This window comes from Phocoena phocoena, chromosome 12, assembly GCF_963924675.1.
Source record: "Phocoena phocoena chromosome 12, mPhoPho1.1, whole genome shotgun sequence".
Taxonomy (NCBI): domain Eukaryota; kingdom Metazoa; phylum Chordata; class Mammalia; order Artiodactyla; family Phocoenidae; genus Phocoena; species Phocoena phocoena.
In genome coordinates, this window is record NC_089230.1 from 2,949,929 (window position 1) to 2,970,348 (window position 20,420).

The 20,420-nt window shown below is 42.4% G+C and overlaps 1 non-coding gene across 1 annotated transcript; it reads right to left on the minus strand.

The window, feature by feature from the left end:
• Positions 1–18,326: 18,326 nt before the first annotated feature.
• On the minus strand, positions 18,327–18,428 carry LOC136132385 (U6 spliceosomal RNA). Its single transcript, XR_010656464.1, has one exon. It is a non-coding gene; the product is annotated as a U6 spliceosomal RNA (small nuclear RNA).
• Positions 18,429–20,420: the final 1,992 nt, after the last annotated feature.

Here is a 20,420-nt window from a genome sequence, read left to right on the forward strand (position 1 = left end):
TGGCCACGCGGCCCCTCTGTCCCTTCCACCCGTCCCCCATGCTGTCCTTCTCCACCCGTCCAGACGTTTCCCTTGGCCAAGCTCACGCCTCGCCGCAAACCCTCCCCCACAGATCCCGCTGATGACGTGCGCTCTCCTCTCCAGTTTAGCCCGCACGGGAGGCTGTAGACGCCTGGATGGGGTGGGCCGCTTCTTCTGCTTCAGCTCCTGCCCAGGGCTGCCAGGACTTCTCTGCCAGGAAGCACCCGGGGTGGGAGTCCTCATGGCTGGCCCTGTGGGCGCACAGCTCGTCTGCTTAGTCCGCGGGGTTTTATCCTCAGCCTGTCATCCCCAGGAGAGCACTCAGCACAGCACCTCGGACAAGTGTGATTGTGACGATGGTTAGCGCTCAAAGACGGCCTGTGGAAGTCACCTTCCTTTTCTAAGAACTTGTCTTTCGGTCCAAAATTCCATTTTAGGAAATCTCTTCTTCCTTTGCAATGAAGAACATGCCATGGCTTGAGAGAAGTGATCAGCCTTTATACTCTTTCATAAGCAATGTGAGACCCTCTGTGAGACCTAAATGTGGGCCTTTAGAATGGAAGGAATAAGGGCTAATATATATAGTGAAGAAAAAATAAGTGGTGAGAATCATCTCACCAGTGCTGGCGTCTGTTTTTAAAGTGTTTCATTTTCCTTTGGGAATATACTAATTATTCTCAGTTATGTGGATTCAATTTGGAGTGTTTTCACTCATCTTGTTTTCTTATTTAATCCGTGTACGAGACTGAATGTTTTTAGGCCTGAACTAGATCTTTTTTTTTTATCTTTATGTATCTACGTTCTAGCACAGTTGCAGGTACAGAATTAGTAGGACACAATAAATATTAAAGTATGAGGAACGAGTGAATGAATGTGTGAATGAATGAATGAGCCCTGACCCACCATACTGGGTTACGAGGATCATCTATGATAACACGTGTGGCAACATCTTACAAGTTGTCACCAGCGTCGATGACATCATGAGGCCCTTCATTGGGACCTGTAGATTCGTGGCTTTATTTCAGGGCAAGGTCAGCAACTTTTGAGACACAATCCCTACCGCTGAGAAGGTTCAAAATTCTTTCTACTCAATCAGGATGCCAAGAGAGAGGTAGGAAGAATCTTCTTTTAAAGCTTACTTACTGCCTACATATAGGATTTTCTCAATTATGCCTAAGAGCACTTCGCTTTTTTAGCTTTGTTGGAAAAGTTTTTAAACTGCAAAGTGCAATATTGTTGAAGTATTCTGAGTCAGCCAGTCGTGGGCTTTTTTTTTTTCCGTTGTTTTTTTTTTTTTTTTTGCGGTACGCGGGCCTCTCACTGTTGTGGCCTCTCCCGTTGCGGAGCACAGGGTCCAGACGCGTAGGCTCAGCGGCCATGGCTCACGGGCCCAGCCGCTCCGCGGCATGTGGGATCTTCCCGGACCGCGGCACGAACCCGTGTGCCCTGCATTGGCGGGCGGACTCCCAACCACTGCGCCACCAGGGAAGCCCCAGTCGTGGGCTTTGAGCCTGGTTCTTCCAGTTGTCTGTTGCATACCCTGGGTAAGTCCCTTCTGTCTGCTGCATCTCAGTTTTCATATCTGTAAAATGGGAGCAGTAATTCCTACCCCATTTGGTTATTAAAGAGTTCAATTAAACAAATTAAATCATACGAAGTTCTGCTCACAGACTTACCGCCCATTGACTGTGTTTGCTTCTTTTTTTATTTCTCCAACTGAGTTCAATTAAAAAAATAATAGCCCTGATAGGAGTGTGAAGTAAAGAATTGAAAACAGTGGAAAGAGAGCATTACACTGTACTGTACCTCTGCTTATAAGTTTGTCGTCAGAATAAACTCAGTATTCAGGTGACGCTACAAGCCACTTTCTCTAACTGTTTCATAAATGTAGGAAATGGTCCCATATCACATCGATCCAACGCACAATTTTATTCTTTTACAGGTAGAGCTGGGATGGGAAGCTTTAGCTGATGGGCAATAGATGGGTGCTGACAATCAAAGGTGAGGCCGCCTTTCAGTGTTTCCATGTGCTTTCCTACACCAGGCTCTCCTTGCCTGAAGGGGCGCCTGGTTTCCTGCAGAGGGGAGTTAGCTGCTTGCCCGTCAAATACAGACGGCGTTCTGCTCACTTAGGCGGTTTTGCTGAATAAGAAGAGTCACGTTCATGCTCCTCAAGATTTCTTTTCCTCAAATTTCTTTGGAGCATTTAAGAAAGTCGGGAAGCCTCTTTTGTCCTCCGATTTACTCCAATAATCTTTAAATAATGACTTGTGTCTATTTTGTAGCATTTCTCCCCTGAACTTCCAAGTTGGCAGAATCCTCTGGGCCACAAAAAAATGTGTCTCATTATGTTCTATGCAGAGGGATTGAACGATAAACTCTGGGAAAGCGTGTAGCTGTAGCTGACAGGATGGCTTGCCTTTATGCAGATTTGAAAACAACATTTTTTGTCCTTAGTTTATAGCTTCAGTTGGGAATTTTACATGCAGTTGCCTAATTGTGGCAGGCAACGTGTACTTAATCAGACCCTGCTCGTCCCACAGGTAAGTTGTCATCTATAACTCAGTGCCTGTCCCTGTTGGGTCCGGCCGGCTGTGAAATGTGGCTGCAGCCCTGGGTAGTACAAATGGCATTAATTACCTCAAACAGGCATAAGCCAAATGGAGTCATTGGTTTTAGGAACTAACCATATCCTCCACTTAGATCAAGGATCAAACTTTTATTCTGCCTACTTCCAGGAAAACACATTTTGTTATGTTTATATTGACCAAACATGTCATCAGTAAGACGAGGAAAGTCCCAAATAAACTTTCTTCTAATTTGATTTACTTTCTATGCAGATGCTCTACATATGCATAAAGAAATCCAGGCTGATTTTTTTTTGCCTTAATATCGCAAAATGTATAAATCCCTCTTCACTCCCAAGTATATAAATATTAAAGTAGGCTTAAAAGTAATAGAAACTTCATAAAGTAGAAATTCTAAAATTTCCAACTTTACCATATGAGTAGTTTACCAACTGAAAAAGAGTGATGAAAAGGAGAGCATGTAAATCTATCCATGGAAATCTAAATGGCCTCACTGTTTACTCCTGGTAGAAATCAACAATGTCTGAGATTTTGCTTAAACGATGTATTTTATTAGGGAGCACAGACATAGTTTAGTGATTAAATAAAGACTTGTCTTCAATTATATCTGAAAAGTAGTTTTGTCCCCAGATGAAACAATCTTTGTGGTTTAACTGCAATTAGATATCATGGCTCTTTAAAATGTATATTATTCAATATATGTATTTATTTTAAGCAGGTAAAATGTCTGGGTTATAAGAGGTAGCATGGTGGAGTGGCCAGAAAGATCTTTCAGAAATCAACAGCATTTGAATACTGTTAAAATGTTTAATGTACTGATGCCTTCATTAATAAAAATGTGACATAATCAATGGTAAACCAGGAATTCAGATAAATTTAAAATTAACCTATATTAGCACTCAAATATCTGAAACCCTGAGAACTCTAGGAACAGGACGATGATAAGCTGGAGAAGCGTGGCCCTTCTTCTGGATGTTCTAATTGAGGCCAACATTTTCTGGGAAGGACAGATGGCAGTCATCTTAGATTTTGCAGGCCACGTTCATCTCTGTGGCACCTTTCTTTCTTTCTTTCTCTCTTTCTTTCCTTCTCTCTTTCTCTCTTTCTTTTTCTTCCTTTCTTCCTTCTTTCTTTCTTTCTTTCTTTCTTTCTTTTTCTTTCTTTCCTTCTTTCTCTCTCTCTCTTTTCTTTCTTTCAAAAGCTCTTTAACAATCTAAAAACCACAAATTTGGCCCACAGGCTATAGCTGGCAGACCTCTGATCTAGTATGTTAACTTGGCGATTCTCCTTTCTGGGCTTAAATTATAGAAGAATGAATTGAAATATGTCATGCATCTTTTGGAATCTATAAGTACCAAAGCCACCTTCTTTATGATATTGCATTCTTCTGTCTAAACCACAGGCTCTATTATGTTTATCCTTATATGCTAAGATCCTAACCCAATGCCTGATACATGGTAGGTTTTCAGAAAATACTTGCCATATAATAGCATTTCTTATTTTCATCTAATCCTACAGTACTGAAAGGGTGACTTCAATTCTGAGAGATGGGTTTTTTTTATAATCAGCCTTAATAGAAATATTTTCCTGGGCCATCCCAACCCTACCAGCTTTCTGTAAAATTTAAGGTATGGAACCTAACAGATACAATTTATCAAAACTATTTATCACCTCTATGAGCAATAGTTATGTATAGTGCAAACACAATATTAGAGAGTGAAAATAATTTAAAGGTATAAGATAAATTCTTGGCCGCTGATTTTTAAAATGTGTTTAAGTCCATATTGTGTTTATTTGTTGGGTATCTCTGATTAAAAAGTAGTGTCTCTGAGGGCAAAACCAGGACTCTTTCTTTCTCTTATTTCTTTCATGCTTCTTTTTTCCTTCATTCCTCCCCTCAAAGTGGCAAAGTACTCACTACTCAGCACACAGTGGGGGCTTAATAAATGCTGCAGACCCCTTGCACTGGCCTTCTAGACTCTCTCCAAGATGGTTCTTCTTCTTTCCATTCTCCTTTCTTTTTTTGCAAAAATGCTGCAACCACTTCTCCATTTCTTTAAAAAAGTGTGTATTTCTCAATCTGTCAAACACTATATGAACAATTTAAGATTGCTTTAAATAAATTTATTTTCTGTTTTTCCCCCTTTCTTAAAAAAAAATATTGGCACTAAGCCATGAGGCATAAAGAGCTAGGGGTTTGCAAAGTCTGATTACAATTGACTGACACGTGGTGTATAATTATTAATTTCTTCTATCACTAAAAGAAAAGGAAGAGGGCAAAATGTATTACATTCTTACTATTTAAAAAAAAATTTAAGTCTAGTTGACTTACAATGTGTTAATTTCTGCTGTACAGCAAAGTGATTCAGTTATACATACATATACATTCTATTTTTACATTCTTACTATTAAATACCAGCAGGGATCTGCCATCTTTGAAAACACATATGATGTTTATTCATCTCTCCCAATTTAAGGAAGTAAAAGAACCTGGTCTTGTAGATTTTAGAAGCATTTTGTTATGGTACTTGATGCTGTTTAAGACATTTTTTAAACTTGGGTTATAAATGTCAGAGTTAATTTGGCTTCCGTCCACTTCCCTCCTTCTGTGGCCTGAGTTTTGGTGGACGTGAGCCACACTAAAGCTTTCTGCTGGGAAGCCACGCAGACTTAAGGGTCTGAGGGGGTCATGAGACTCTGGCTCCCCCCATGCCCCGGCACATGGAGCACGGAAATTTTGGGAATTATTTTAGGAGCTAAAAGCCTTGCTGGGGAGCTGAGCTGAGCTGGCACGGCTCCCAGGCAGGGAAGCTCCGTCCTCCCCAGCTCCTCTCCCGTTTCTCAGCATGGGGTGTCAGGGGAATCATTAAGGGGGCATCCTGGCCTCGGCCTCCCACACCTGCCGGTCCTGGTTCCCTGCTGTAATTTTATGGGCCGTGAGGAGGCAGGTTTGACGCCACGGAACACAGTCTCTGCCAACAGCTGCAGACAAGTCAGCTCACCAGACAGTAAAATGTAAAGAGGGGGAGGGAGAGATAACCTTTGAAGTTTACAAAAAAGCATGACTTTGACCACTTCCTTTTTCCTTTTTAAATTGGTGTCCCAGGTATGTTGAGAGCAGCTATCGGCTAACTTTACAAGGAAAGGTCCACTTCCTCCCAACACTTAGGGGCTTCGTGGTTCTCAGCATTTTAATTCCAGAGCTGAGTGGCCTTCATTTCAGAGACGTCTGTGAGAAGCAGATGAGAAGTGTGGCATTTTGCCTGAGGTGTATATTAAAGGACGATGCACTGAGAATACACACCCACACATATACAGAGAGCTCTCTGGATTCAAGTTTAAGGTTAAAGGGTACAAGCCATCACTGAGCCCCATCATCTTTCCCACGTGTTTACTCTGCATTGGGCCTTTTGTCCTTTAAAGGAAGAACTAAGAAAGGGAATTGAAACTCTGGCGCTATGTTTTCCTCTTTTTTCATATCTCAATTTTAATTTCCCTTTAATGCTTTTCCTTTCTACTTCTCTTTCAGTATTTTTCTCTCTTTGTTTAAAAAAGGACTCTGGGATTTTCATTGTTCTGTCACTTTTGTACAGTTTAGCACGGAACGTCCCGGAGGGTGTGTGTGTGTGTGAATCCCATAGCGCTGATCTTGGGAAGACCTTGCTGGATTGTGGGATTTGAGTCTCCAGTTTGAACCACGCACATTGAGAAAAGCATAAAAGATTCCTTTCAAATTACATAACATACCTTATATTTGGTAGCGTTGTGATTTCCAGATGTCACTTCATTCATTTTAACAATGCTCTGAACTTTCTGTCTAATGAAATGTAGGGAGAATGGATCAAATTTAGACTCTTTGATGTTCAGTTCTAAAATAAAAATTAGGGTCATTATAAAAGGCTGTTTCCAGGCCAGCATAATGTTTAGAGAGAACCAAAAAAACCTCACAGTTCTCTTACTTTTTCTCCAAAACTATTAAAAGGAACATAAATACTTGCATCCTTCTTTGTAGGGTGGGAATTAACTTAGAGACCAATCCATGGATCCTCACAGTTCCATTACTGAAGTGCTCAGTGATGAGCACTTACAACGTAGCTGTTACAACGTAGCTGTTAGACTTCAAACCAATCCCTAACTCCCTGGGACTCCGAAAACGTAAGGCAAGTGGTCTCCACCTCTTCTGTCTGATACCGTAGCCACTAGTCACGGGTGACAGTTTAAATTTAATACAATTAAGTAACGTTAAAAATTTAGTCCCACAGTCGACCGGCCACATCTCAAGTGCCCAACAGCCCTGAGTGGCCAGTGGCTATTGTACCAGGCAGAGTGGGGAGGGAAAGTTCTGTGGGACAGGGCTGGCTGGTAAGTGTGTGACACCGTACAACCCGAGAAACAGCACCCAGGGCGGTCCAGGCAGCTGGGCTCCAATCACAACCTTCTTACCCTCCCCTTGTCGTTGAAAGCTTGTTGAGTCACTATTATGTTATTTACCACAACAGTTCTGCGGAGTCATTGATTCCTTACACATGTGATGAGCACTTGCTGTGATCCAGGAATCGTGCCCTAGGCTGGGGACATAAGGACAAAAAGCGTCACGCTAGTGTGCTAGGTGCCTACTGCCTGCAAAAGAAGACCAGCAAATGAACAATTCCCAAATGGAGAAGCAGCTCGGACAGCTGTACGGAGGGTGCAGGGCATCGTGCAGGGGATGCTTCCCAAAGGAAGCTAAGCCTCAGTGGGGGACAAAAGTTTGTGCACAAATTATTACATAAGGGCACCATGAGGCGAAGGTTCGGAAATGGTGTTGCTGAGTTAAGGTGCATGATGTGTCTACAGGAACTGGTGCCTAACTTTTCTTGTTTGACAGTAGAAGAGCATCAATCTTCACACTTCGGCCAACACTGAGGCGTTTCGATATTGCAAATAAAAAATGGCTAGTTTTGCATTTCTTTTATTACCGGTGAGATAGAACACACTTGCGTTATTTCACTGATACATGTTCATAGGTCACTTTCATCGTCATCAGTTGGGGCGGTGCACACATATGCGTGTATTGATGGTCTGATTTCTTTTCGATTTCTACGATCTCTTCCGTGGAATATTAACCTTGTGCCTGCCGTAGAGTTGCAAAAATTTCAAGTCTGTCAATTCCCTTTTAATGCTTCTATATTTTAAACTTATGGAAGCAACAGATAGTTTTAATTCTTAGGTAATTTAAAAGTTTCCTTTTTTTCCTTTATGCTGTATATCTTCCCAAAGCAAATATTATATAAATACTGACCTATATCGTGGTTCTGCACGTTGACGGCAGCGGGGATTCCTCTGAGGAGCTTGAAGAAATATGGATACCTGGGACCCACCCAGCTACCCAGGGAATTCCACCTTGCAGCCACGCGTGAAAGCCATGATTCACATTTTTTTTTAATTTTTAAAATTTTTATTTATTTTATTTTTGGGCTGCGTTGAGTCTTTGCTGCTGCGTGCGGTCTTTCTCTAGTTGCGATCAGGGGCTACTCTTGGTTGCGGTGCGAGGGCTTCTCATTGCGGTGGCTTCTCTTGTTGTGGAGCACAGGCTCTAGACTACTGACTTGTGGCACATGGGCTTAAGTTGCTCCGCGCGGCATGTGGGATCTTCTCGGACTAGGGCTCGAACCCATGTCCCCTGCATTGGTAGGCGGATTCTCAACCTGTGCGTCACCAGGGAAGCCCCATGATTCATATTTTTTAGTAGTTTTATAATTCCATATTCTATGTTTATTTGATGTGACATTATATTTCCAAAATATTTAGCCCTTTGTCTTAAAACCATTTGTTTAATAATCCAATCTTTCCCAACTTCTTTGGAATGCTATCTTTACCACAGACGACACTTTCAAAGACATTTGGGCTTCGTCTATACTTTCTATTCTGTCTGACTGATTCCTGTGAGAGCACCTTACAGTATCCCATAGAATGAATCCTCCCTGGTTACTTTTATGGATGTGGAAACTCATGTTTTAAATTTATTTATTTTATTTTTGGCTGTGTTGGGTCTTCGTTTCTGTGCGAGGGCTTTCTCCAGTTGTGGAGAGCGGGGGCCACTCTTCATCGCGGTGCGCAGGCCTCTCACTGTCACAGCCTCTCCCATTGCGGAGCACAGGCTCCAGACGCGCAGGCTCAGTAGTTGTGGCTCACAGGCTTAGTTGCTCCGCGGCATGTGGGATCTTCCCAGACCAGGGCTCGAACCCGTGTCCCCTGCTTTGGCAGGCAGATTCTCAACCGCTGCGCCACCAGGGAAGTCCCAGAACTCATGTTTTAAATAGCACTCATCAAGTTGGGTTGATTAAGTAGAGGGGACCTAGAAAGTCATGGTCTGAATATAATAATCGATAGAGCCATCTGGATTGGTTGGTAGTGAGTTAATATTAAAAGTTGGTTTATTCTTGGCTCATTCAACGCAAATATGTTTAAAGCTAAATGTGCATAGTTCATTCAACAGCTTTGACGGGGCCACAAGGACTTTTCCTTTGAGGTTGGGTCGGCTGATGGGTTTCCTGTGTATTTTCTCGCATCACCGACAACTTCGATGCATTGTCTACATTTTAGATTTCTGGTTATGTGATTACTTAAACACCCCTGGCATCCAACCTGACTGCAGAATCCTTTTCAGACTCTGATACAGTTTTCTCGATTGACCCAGTCCGTTGGGGTCTTTTACTGTTATCATGTCTTCACAAAGCAGTCAGCACGGCGGTTCTTTTTGGTTAGAAATAATTCCCTCTCACATAGTTTTCCAGATTATGTAAATAGTTCACTAAATTATAAAACTCTGATTATAACTACACTTGGCTTCAGTAGGAAACAAATACAGATGACCCCTGATAACTGTCACCTTGATGGTGGATAGAGCCACGTGGTCACACATGGAGGTCCTGCCACTTGGCTCAGGTGGCCCTGGTGCCTGTTAGTATATTTCAAAGAGCGCTGTGGGCTAATCTGGTTGGGGTTTCAGGGAATTTCGGGGTGCTCGTTAAGTGGGTGTAGCACGGCGTTGGGAAGCCGTGGGGGAACCCAGTGCCCCAGGGGCTGGGGGCATGGATGTTACTTCCCTCACCCCATCCCCCCCGCCCCGCCGTCTGGTCCTGTGCCCACAGGGTGAACTGCTGGGTCCTCCTGAGGGTTCAGTGTGGTAACACCAAGGGACTGTTATGGAGCCAGAACCCTGGGGACTGCCCCTCCCCTCACTATCTTCCCCGTCCCCATACTTAGTCCACCCGCAGACTTGTGTTTTATACCCCAGACTTCAATGTCACTGAGGTCCAAGCCTTCTCTCCATCTCCGCATCCCACGCTGGGCCTGGCCATTGTCATCAGCACCCAGACCAATGGCCTCTGCATCCACTCTTGTCCTTGTGATGTGGATTTTCATTAGGATCGTGGCTTCAAAACACGCCCAGGATCATGTCAGCCTCCTCTTCAAACATTTCAGTGCTGTCCTAGTGCTCCTAATATAAAGACGAAAACCCTGATCTTGGTGGGCCCCATGCCCTCAGCTCCCATCTCACTGGCCTTTGGGCCCCGAGGTGGACGGAACAGCTCTTCACGGGGAGCCTTGCGCACGCTTTTCCCTTCTGCTCCCTCCTCCTCCATCTGCCTCCCTAGAAAACGCTCATCCTTCGCAGGTGGGCCTCGTTCCTGGAGGAGCCCTTCCTCTGCCCATCGTCCCCCTGCTATTCTAGGTTCTCGGGCGGGGTCCCCATTCTGCTCTCCCAGCTGCAGCTGTGGGTGTATTTCTGTTTGGTTAATAACATCTGTGTCCCCTGAGGAACTCTGGGCTCCTTGGGGACAGGAATCTTGTTGCTCGCCAGTGGGCCCACCACGGCTGGCACAGGTCTCAGCAAACGCTCAATAAATCGTGGATGGAATATTCATCAGAGTGGACGAGAAATGTAATAAAGCCTGTAACAGAGTCTGACATGTAAGACGCACTTTTACACATATATTTCCTTTTTCCTGTCCTTTGTGTCAATCAGACAGGATCATGTTGCCTATTAAACGACATATGCGGCTTTGCGCCAACTGCCTTTGATGTGGAGGGAAATGAAATGGCATCTACCTTCCAAATGATTTCTAGATCATTCGATATAAGCGAACCTGAGAAAATGTCTTAGCAGACACAAAGACAGTACATTTTCCACAGAAAAGTGGCAGTAGTATCCTACACTAGCACTGAGTCAACTGCTCTCCATAAACCTTCATCCTCAGTAACAAAGCGTCACAGTTGCAGACGATACCAAATTGCAGCTTATTTTTAATTATATTAGACTTTTTTCTCCCCTGTGGAGAGCGCGGGGAAGCCAGGCTCCCTTTGATCCCGGGTAGGTATGTTAATGCTAGAACAACAGGAAGCCCCGCCGGACCGGATTGCGTCCCACCCCCATGGCCACCTTCACCCCGCCTGCTGCCACGGCCTGATTAAGGAAACCAGCTCCAAAGGGCCCAGGCCCTAGGTCGTATCGTATCTACGTCAGCTGTATCCTTTTGCAGGAAGAAAATACTTTAAGGAAGAAAAGTTTAAGTGATTCACTGGTTAATTTGAGTCAACAGTTAGTCTAAGATCTGGAACTTTTAGTTTCTCTTTTGCAGGGTCTGCAAACCTTTGGGGCGGGGATGGGGCACGTCTCACTCTGCTGTTGGGAAGCTCTTAGCCCTGCCTCGGGCCCTCCCCGGGGGCACCGCTGGAACCACACCCCGCCTCGATCCTCTACAGTCCTTCCCCAGGCCTCACACCGGTCCTCCCAACTGGAAGATTCCACTGGCGGGCCACCACTCCCAGTCCCGCCCAGTTGCCTGCTGGGCTAGGACAGATCCCTGGAGGGGTGTTGGCAGACACCCTCTTGTCTCACTGGCCCGAACTTTGTCTCACCCTCCGCCCTCTGACTTTGGCATTTACATTCCAGGCTTTAAGGGTTTTCCCACCACTTAACTCTTCTTTTTTCTCCCTCACCTGTTCAAAGCGTTCCCATCAAAGACCACCCGAAGCCACACTCTCTCCACTGTTTCCCACCTTCCCTTTCCCCCAACAGTCCAGCTGCCCACTGAAAACACGCACCTCCCTTTGCTGGGTCCACCTGGCATTCTCCTCACCCTGTCTTCTCCTCCTAGCTGCTTGCAAACCCCAACAGCGCAGAACACTTGTATTCCTTTTGCATCTTCCCCAGATATGACAGGTTCGTTAAACACTGAATGAGCAGAATAAATCACTGTTTGTGACTTCATGTTCAGGGTTTGCGGATTTGCATCCCCTGCGGTGGCCCAGGGAGGCCTGGTCACCAGCCACCGTGGTTGCCTTTTAGGTAAGAACTCCCTGGCAAACGGAAGCATCATTCAGAAACGTAAGCCTGGGAGTCAGTGCCCTCCAAAATAGCCTGCTCAAAATTTCCCATTTAGGGGAGGGAGAAAACGTCTATCCATAATTTTTTTCTAAAAATAAAAAAGGAATTAAATGTAACCCATTTAATATATAGACTGACCCCGAGCTCACTGTCCCGTGTGTCAGTGGGTCACACAGCGCCAGGGCAGGGCCAGGAATTGCGGGACCTGGAGTTTATACAGTTCTGGGGACAAAAGTGGGATTTGAGGAACTCTTTACCAAAAAGAATTCATACCGGTAAGTGAAGTACCCTGAGGCCACCCAGTGCCTGGACGGTCAGTCTGAATGTACTGGTGGGCTCTTGGAGGCGACACCACGTTGAAATACTTCTCTGCAGGTTGGTGAACAGCCTCTGCTCCCAGGAAATATTTCCCACGTCCCCCATTCAGTCCACAGTCCAGCAGCTGAACCCCAGGGACAGTCAGCTTCTGGTCGAACTCTTAGGTATCTGTGCAATACCGTTTTTAAACACTTTGAATAGCACCCATGGGTGTATACAATAAAGATATATTCTTAAGAGTAAATAACTTCTTAATTTAAAAATTATGGAAAATCAGTGAAAATGCAATTGCTGATATAGTGACAGCTTTGACAGGAATTACAGAGAATGACTCGGGGGCAAGGTTATAGATACAGCATCATACGTGAAATTAATTCATTGCATCATTCCTAGGTAAGCTCACGCAGAATGAGTGGAATCCAGAAATGGGCAAAGAAAAGTGGGATATCATTAATATGATTATAAAAATAAAACATAAAATATGTCAGGATTGTTATAATGGCACGTGTCATGACATGGGCCCTGGCAGTGGCACTCTCGTACCTCACAGAGGAGCACTTGGGATATTTCAATGTTTGATGAATTATATACCTTCCTCCTACACAGGGAAAGTGTTCGAAGTTTGCTGACCTTTTCTGTGATAACAAATGACTGCTAGATTGCTACCTTTTAGAGTTAAAAAGAAAAGTCTAACCAAGATCCTTCAAAGCAAAGATAAAATTATCACATTTTGTTATTATTTTTTGCGGTACGCGGGCCTCTCACTGTTGTGGTCTCTCCCGTCGCGGAGCACAGGCTCCGGACGCGCAGGCTCAGCGGCCATGGCTCACGGGCCCAGCCGCTCCGCGGCACGTGGGATCTTCACGGACCGGGGCACGAACCCGCGTCCCCTGCACCGGCAGGCAGACTCTCAACCACTGCACCACCAGGGAAGCCCACATTTTATTATTTTTAACTGAAGTCCATAGTTTGCATCGGGGTTCACTCTTGGTGATGTATATTCTATAAGTCTTGACAAACGTGTAATATCCTGTATCTACCACTTGAGTGTCATACAGAGTATTTTCACTGCCCTAAAAATCCCCTGTGTTCTGCCTATTCATCCCTCCCACTGCTCAGCCCCAGGCAACTAATAATCATTTTACTGTCTCCATTGTTTTTCCTTTTTCCTCCTGTCTTATAGTTGAAATCATACAGTATGTGGCCTTTTCAGATTGGCTTCTTTCACTTCGTAATAAGCATTTAAGGTTCCTTCATGTCTTTTCAAGGCTTGATAGCTGATTTCTTTTAGCGCTGAATCATATTCCATGGTCTGGATGGACCACACTTTATTTATCCATTCACCTACTGAAGGGCATCTTGGTTGCGTCCGAGTTTTGGCTGCTATAAACATCTGTGTGCAGGTCTTTGTGTGGACATATGTTTTCAAATCTTTTGAGTAAATACCAAGGAGTATGGTTGCTAAATCATACGGTAAGAGTATGTTCAGGTTCATAAGAAGCTGAAACTGTCTTCCAAAGTGGCTGTACCATTCTGCACTCCATCAGCAGTGAAAGGATCCTGGTCAGCATCTGGAATTGTCAGTGTTCCAGACCCTGGCCATTCTCACAGGTGTGTAGTGGTATCTCATTGTTGTTTTACTTTGCATTTCCCTGACGACATATGATGTGGAACATCCTTTCATATGCTTATCTGCCACCTGTATATCTTCCTTGGTGAGTTGTCTTTTAAGATCTTTGGCCCATTTTTTAATTGTATTGTTTTCTTATTGTTGAGTTTCAAGTGTTCTTCATATATTTGCAATACAAACGCTCGGATATGTTTCTGCAAGTATGTCTCCCCAGCCTCTGACTTGTCTGTTCAGTCTCGTAACAGTGTCTTTCACAGAGCAGAAGTTTTTAATTTTAATGAAGTCCAGCTTATCAATTTTTTCTTTCATGGATTGTGCTGCTTTTAGTTTAGTATCTCAAAAACTCATTTCCAAAGCAAGGTCACCTAGATTTTCTCCTACGTTCTCTTCTAGAAGTTTTACAGTTTTGCCTTTCACTTTTAGGTCTCTGATCCATTTTGAGTTGAATTTTTATGAAAGGTTTGAGGTCTGAATCTACATTTTTCTCCCCACATGGATGTTCAGTTGTTCCAGCATGATTTCTTTCTTTTTTTAAAAAAAATAATTAATTAATTTTATTTTTGGCTGTGTTGGGTCTTGGTTGCTACGCGCGGGCTTTCTCTAGTTGCGGCGAGCGGGGGCTACTCTTCGTTTTGGTGCACGGGCTTCTCATTGTGGTGGCTTCTCTTGTTGCAGAGCACAGGCTCTAGGAGCGTGGGCTTCAGTAGTTGCAGCACGTGGGCTCAGTAGCTGTGGCTCACGGGCTCTAGAGTGCAGGCTCAGTAGTTGTGGCATGCGGGTTTAGTTGCTCCGTTGCATGTGGGATCTTCCCGGACCAGGGTTCAAAGCCGTGTCCCCTGCATTGGCAGGCAGATTCTTAACCACTGCGCCACCAAGGAAGCCCTAGCATGATTTCTTGAAAAGACTGCTCTTTATCTGTTGAACAGCCTTTGCTCCTTTGTCAATGATCCGTTGCGTAGGTCTGAGTGGGTCTGTGTCCTGCTCTTTACTCCAGTTCACTGATCCATTTGTCTCTTCATTCGCCAATACCCCATTGTCTTAACTTTTGTAGCTTTACAGTAAATCTGGAAGTCGAGTACGGTCAGCCCTCTGACTTTCTTTTTCTCCTTCACTATTGTGTTGGCTACTCTGGGTCCTTTGCCTTTTCATATAGACTTTAGAATCACTTTGTTGATAATCACAAAATAGCTTGGTAGGGTTTTGATTGGGATTTTGTATTGAACCTATAGATCAATTTGGGAAGAACTGATGTGTTAATGGTATTGAGTCTTCCTATCCATGAATGTGAAATATCTCTCCATTTATTTAAATCTTCAATCTCTCAGTTTTGTAGTTTCCCTCATATAGATCTTGTACATATTTTGTTAGATTTATCCCTAAGTACTTTTTTCAGCGCTCATGTATTGTGTTTTTAACTTTAAATTCCATTTGTTCACTGCTGGTATATCAGAAAGCTGAATTTTATATATTAACCTTGTATCCTATAGCCATGGTATAATCACCTAATTCGAGGCATTTTTGGGGCTCAATCTTGGGATTTTTTTACATAGACAGTCAGATTATGCATGAACAAAGACATTTATTTCTTCCTTCTCAACCTATATACCTTTTCTTTCCTTAATGCATTAGCTAGAATACAGTGTTCCAATACAGTGTTGGCTAGGAGTGGTGAGAGGGGAAATGCTTGCCTTTTTCCCGTTCTTAGGGGGAAAGTATCTAGTTTCTCACCATTAAGCATGAAGTTAGCTGTATGTTTTTGTTTTTTTTTTTTTTGCGGTACGCGGGCCTCTCACTGTTGTGGCCTCTCCCGCTGTGGAGCACAGGCTCCGGACGCGCAGGCTCAGCGGCCGTGGCTCACGGGCCCAGCCGCTCCGCGGCATGTGGCACCTTCCCGGACTGGGGCATGAACCCGTGTCCCCTGCGTCGGCAGGCGGACTCTCAACCACTGCGCCACCAGGGAAGCCCCTGTCGAGAATTTTTGAGTCTATGTTCATGAGAGAGATTGCTCTGTACATGTTTTTGGAGGGAGGCTGTCTTTCTCTCCTTTTGCTGTCAGGGTAATATTAACCTCATAAAATGAGTTGGCAAACATTCCTTCCTCATCTATTTTCTGGAAGAGAGCGTATAAAATTTTGTGTTAATTCTCACTTAAATGTTAGATAAAATTATCTTGTGACACTATCTGGGTCTGGGGATTTATAAATTCGATTTCTTTAATGGTTTTGAGACTTCTAAGGTTATCTTTCTCATCTTGGCTGAGTTTTGGTACTTTGTGGGTTTTGAGAAATGATCCATTTCTTCTACGTTGTCAAATTTATGCATATAAATTTTACAGTATTCCCTTACTATCATTTTGATGGCTGAAGGATCTGTGATGATATTTCCTGTTTCATTCCTGATGCGGTGATTTATGTCTTTTTATTTTTGTCAGTATTGCTAGAGGTTTACAGATTTTATTGAGTTTTCTTAAAGAGCTACCTTTTGTTTCGTTGATGTTTTTTCTATTGTTTTCCTATTTTCAATTTTATTGAGTTACACTATTATCTTCATTATTGCCTTCCTTCTGCTTGCTTTGGGTTTCTTTTGCTTTTCTTTTTCTAGTTTTCTGAGGTAAGAACTTAGAACATCATTTTGAGATTTTTCCTTTCTATGTATGCATTTAGTGCTATAAATTTCCCTCTTAGCTGCATCTCGCAAATTTTGATATGTTGTGCTTTCATTTTCACTCAGTTCAATTTATTTTAAAATTTCTTTTTAGACTTCCTCTTGGACCCATGGATTATTTAGGAGTGTTGGCTACTCTCCATGTTTGAAGATTTTCCTTTTGTCTTTCTGTCATCAATTTCTAGCATGACTCCATCTGTCATTGATTTCTTTTTTTTTTTTTTTTTCATTGATTTCTACTATGATTCCATTATGATCAGAGAACAAACTCTGTATGATTTCAGTTTTTTTTTAATTTGCTAAATTTAAAAAAAATTATCCAGGATATGGTCTGTCTTGGTGAATGTTCCATGGGTGCTTAAAAGGAATGTGCATTCTGCTGTTCTTGGGTGATGTTGTTTTATGACATTGCTCAGTTCTTCTGTATTCTTGCTGGTTTTCTGTTTAGAGGTTCTATCAATTGCTAACAGAGGGGTCATGAAGCCCCTAACTGTAAATGTGGATTTCTCCTTTTCTTCTTTAAGTTCTTTCAGTGTTCTCTTCATGTTTTTGAAGTTCTGTTGTTTGGTGCATACATATTCAGGATTGCTATATCTTTTTGGTGAATTGATTCTTTACTCATGGTGCAATGTCTCTCTTTGTCCCTAGTGATTTCCTTTGCTCTGAAGTCTACTTAATCTGATATAATGTAGCCATTCCTTTTTTGATTTTGCATTATATATCTTTTTTCACCCTTTTACTTTCAAACTACTTTTGTACTTAAATTTGAAGTGAGTTTTGTGAAGACAGTGTATATTTGGGTTGTGTGTTTCTATCCATTCTGCCACCCTCTGTTGTCTAATTGGTGTATTTAGACCCTTTACATTGAGAGCAATTATTGAAACTTAGGGCTTATGTCTGGCATTTCAATTTTTGTTTTGTTTCTTCTGTTTCTCATTCCTCTGTTTCTCTTTTCTTGCTTTCTTGTGGATTACCTCAGCATATTTTAGAATAGCATTTTTATTTATTTATAATGTTTTTGATCATATCATTCTATATAGCTTCCTTAGTGGTTGTTCTAGATATTACAACATATATAAGTAACTCATCACAGCCTCCTTACATCAACATCTTACTACTTTGAGTGAAGTATTGAATGTTTACTCCCATTTGGGTACCTTTAACCCTTTTCTACTTTTTAAATAAAATTATCTTAAGTATTTCCTCTATACACATGGAGCACTACATCAGATAGTGTTAAGTGTTATAATGTTTGCTTCAACCATCAAATCTAATTTAAGAATCTCATGAGAAGGATAGTCTATGATTTTTACCTCTATTTTTACCCAGTGAATTAAACTGCTAGAGTTGCCATAGCAAAATTCCACAGATGGGGTGGCTTAAACCACAGAAGTTTATGTCTCACAGTTCTGGAGGCTGGAAGTCCAAGATTAAAGTACCAGCATGGTTGGGTTCCTGGTGAGAGATCTCTTCCTGGCTTACAAAGGGCTTCCCTCTCCCTGGGTCCTCACATGGTCCTTCCTTTGTGTGAGAGCACCCCTGGTGTCTCTTCCTCCTCCCAAAAGAGCACTGGTCCTATTGGGTTAGGGCCCCACCCTTATGTAACCTTACTTACTATTTTAAAGGCTCTATCTCCAAATATATTACATTGAGGGTTAAGGCTTCAACATAAGGACTTGGGGGGAACATAATTCAGTCCATAACACTCAACCATTTCTTTCCCTTTCTGAAAAAAAATATTGAACATCTCAAGGATTTGTGTATCATCTTGTGCAGGGGCCATGCTAATCTCTGCATTGTTTCAGTGTTAGTGTATGTATTGCCAAAGTGATCCTTCCAATAGGTTTTTGAATACTTAAATAATTCTTGTTGATTGAATCTGTTTCTCACCACAGAATCTGTTTCTCACATAAATTTTTTTATCTTTATAATATATTGAATAGGTTCATTTTCAAAAGCAAGTTAACATCCACTTGTCTATGTTGACTAAATTTCTACATGTCCTTAAAACATTATAACTTTATCAGTGTATTGGAGCAATTGGTGAAATTTAGGATGTAAATTAGATAATAGCGTTATAGCAATATTCAGTTCTTAAATTTGGTCACTTTACTGAGGTTATATAAGAGAATGACATTTTTATTGGGAAATATATGATGAAATATTTAGGAGTAAATGGTCATTATGTCTGTAACTTTCTCTTAAATGGTGAACTAATAATAATATAATTATATGTATATGTACATACATGTTTACATATAAAAACATATGTAAAGAGAGAGAAAGGGAGACATAAGACATGTATTTTATGTGACACAAAATGAAGTATGTTTACAATTGATACATCTAGCTGAAGGACTTATGGGAGTTCATTGTACGATTCTTGTACCCTTGTATAAGTTTGAAATTGTTTCAAAATAAACAGTTAGAAAAACCTTAGAGTTAAAAAGATAATTCCCTCTCAATTTTACCTGGGGATATCATAGATTCCAAGATAAAAATAGCCTTCGTTCTATTTTTCTTCAGTATATTAGCATTACTAGTAAAGATAGAATGAAAACAAAACTACAATGCTAACTGCAAGTATAATCAGTAGTCAGTATTGTTTCCAAGCACAGAAAACAGTTCAACAGAATTTGGCATATTTGATTCCCTTGGACGGTCCAGTGATATTGTTTAAGATGTGCAGAACCTGTGGGAAAACATCCTCTTCATAAACCAGTTGACAAGCTTGTTATGAATTAGAAATAATTTGAGACAGAAGCCGTAGGCCAATAAGTTCTCTGCGGCTGAAGACTGGAAGAAATCCAACTAAGCTCTTATACAGATATGGCAGCGGATTGGATGGTACTCTGATTAAAGTGGGTAAGCCCATGAAACATTTGTGAACAAGAGCACGTTTCTGGAAATGGAGGTGACTGATTTGATCCCTTTAGTGCAGGCAAAATTTCAAAATGGGTTGAGAAAATGAATACAGGTCATAAAGGGAAAGCACGTTAAGTGACCTAAGATCTAGATTGCAATATCTAGACATATTTGAGAATGTTTACAAACTCTGAGATACAAAAAATTCTAGACTAAAACAAGGAAATAAAATATTTGAAAACCTTTACATTTGTTTTGCCTGGAGGACTGGAAGGATAGGCCTACTGGGGTGGGAGAGACTAGATGCTTTCTGGCAAATACACTGATCCCGAGGTTAGACAGAGCATACATTTGGCTCCAGGAATTTGGGCCAGTTTGAGAGGGAAGGGACTGAGCAAAACCAGACAGGTGACCTGGTCCTGAGTCCCAGGCACAGCGGGTTAGCACAAGAGGATCACAACTAACCAGTTTCACTGAGCATCTCGTGTACTATGAAGTTTTCTTCATCTGGGTACCTTGTACCCCAGAGCAATACCAGGGTACTCTTAGTAAGGAAGAAAATGGGTGACAGGTGTTGGGTGGGCCGCCAGCAGTGAGGCCACCAAGCGAGAGTCCTGGCCACCCGCCGGGCCTGGCAGTGACTCCACACTGACACCGGGCAGATGGCCGTGAAGCGCCTGCACCTGGTGCTCGGAATGCTTGTAGAACCAGCAATGAGAGGAACCAAAACAAATAAGCAGGAAATCGTCAGTACTGTTATAGATCTGATACACTGCATTCATACTTAACCAGAGAACAAGAGAGCAAACACAGCCGCTGTCATTCTGCATAAGACGCGGTGCCATCATCATAATTCAGAAAGATAGGTTCTGGTACCATCAAGCCAGAGAGAAGATGCACACATCTTAAAACTGGGGATGAGAAGTTATTACTGAAATTTGGGTCTTGGCCACACTGGGCT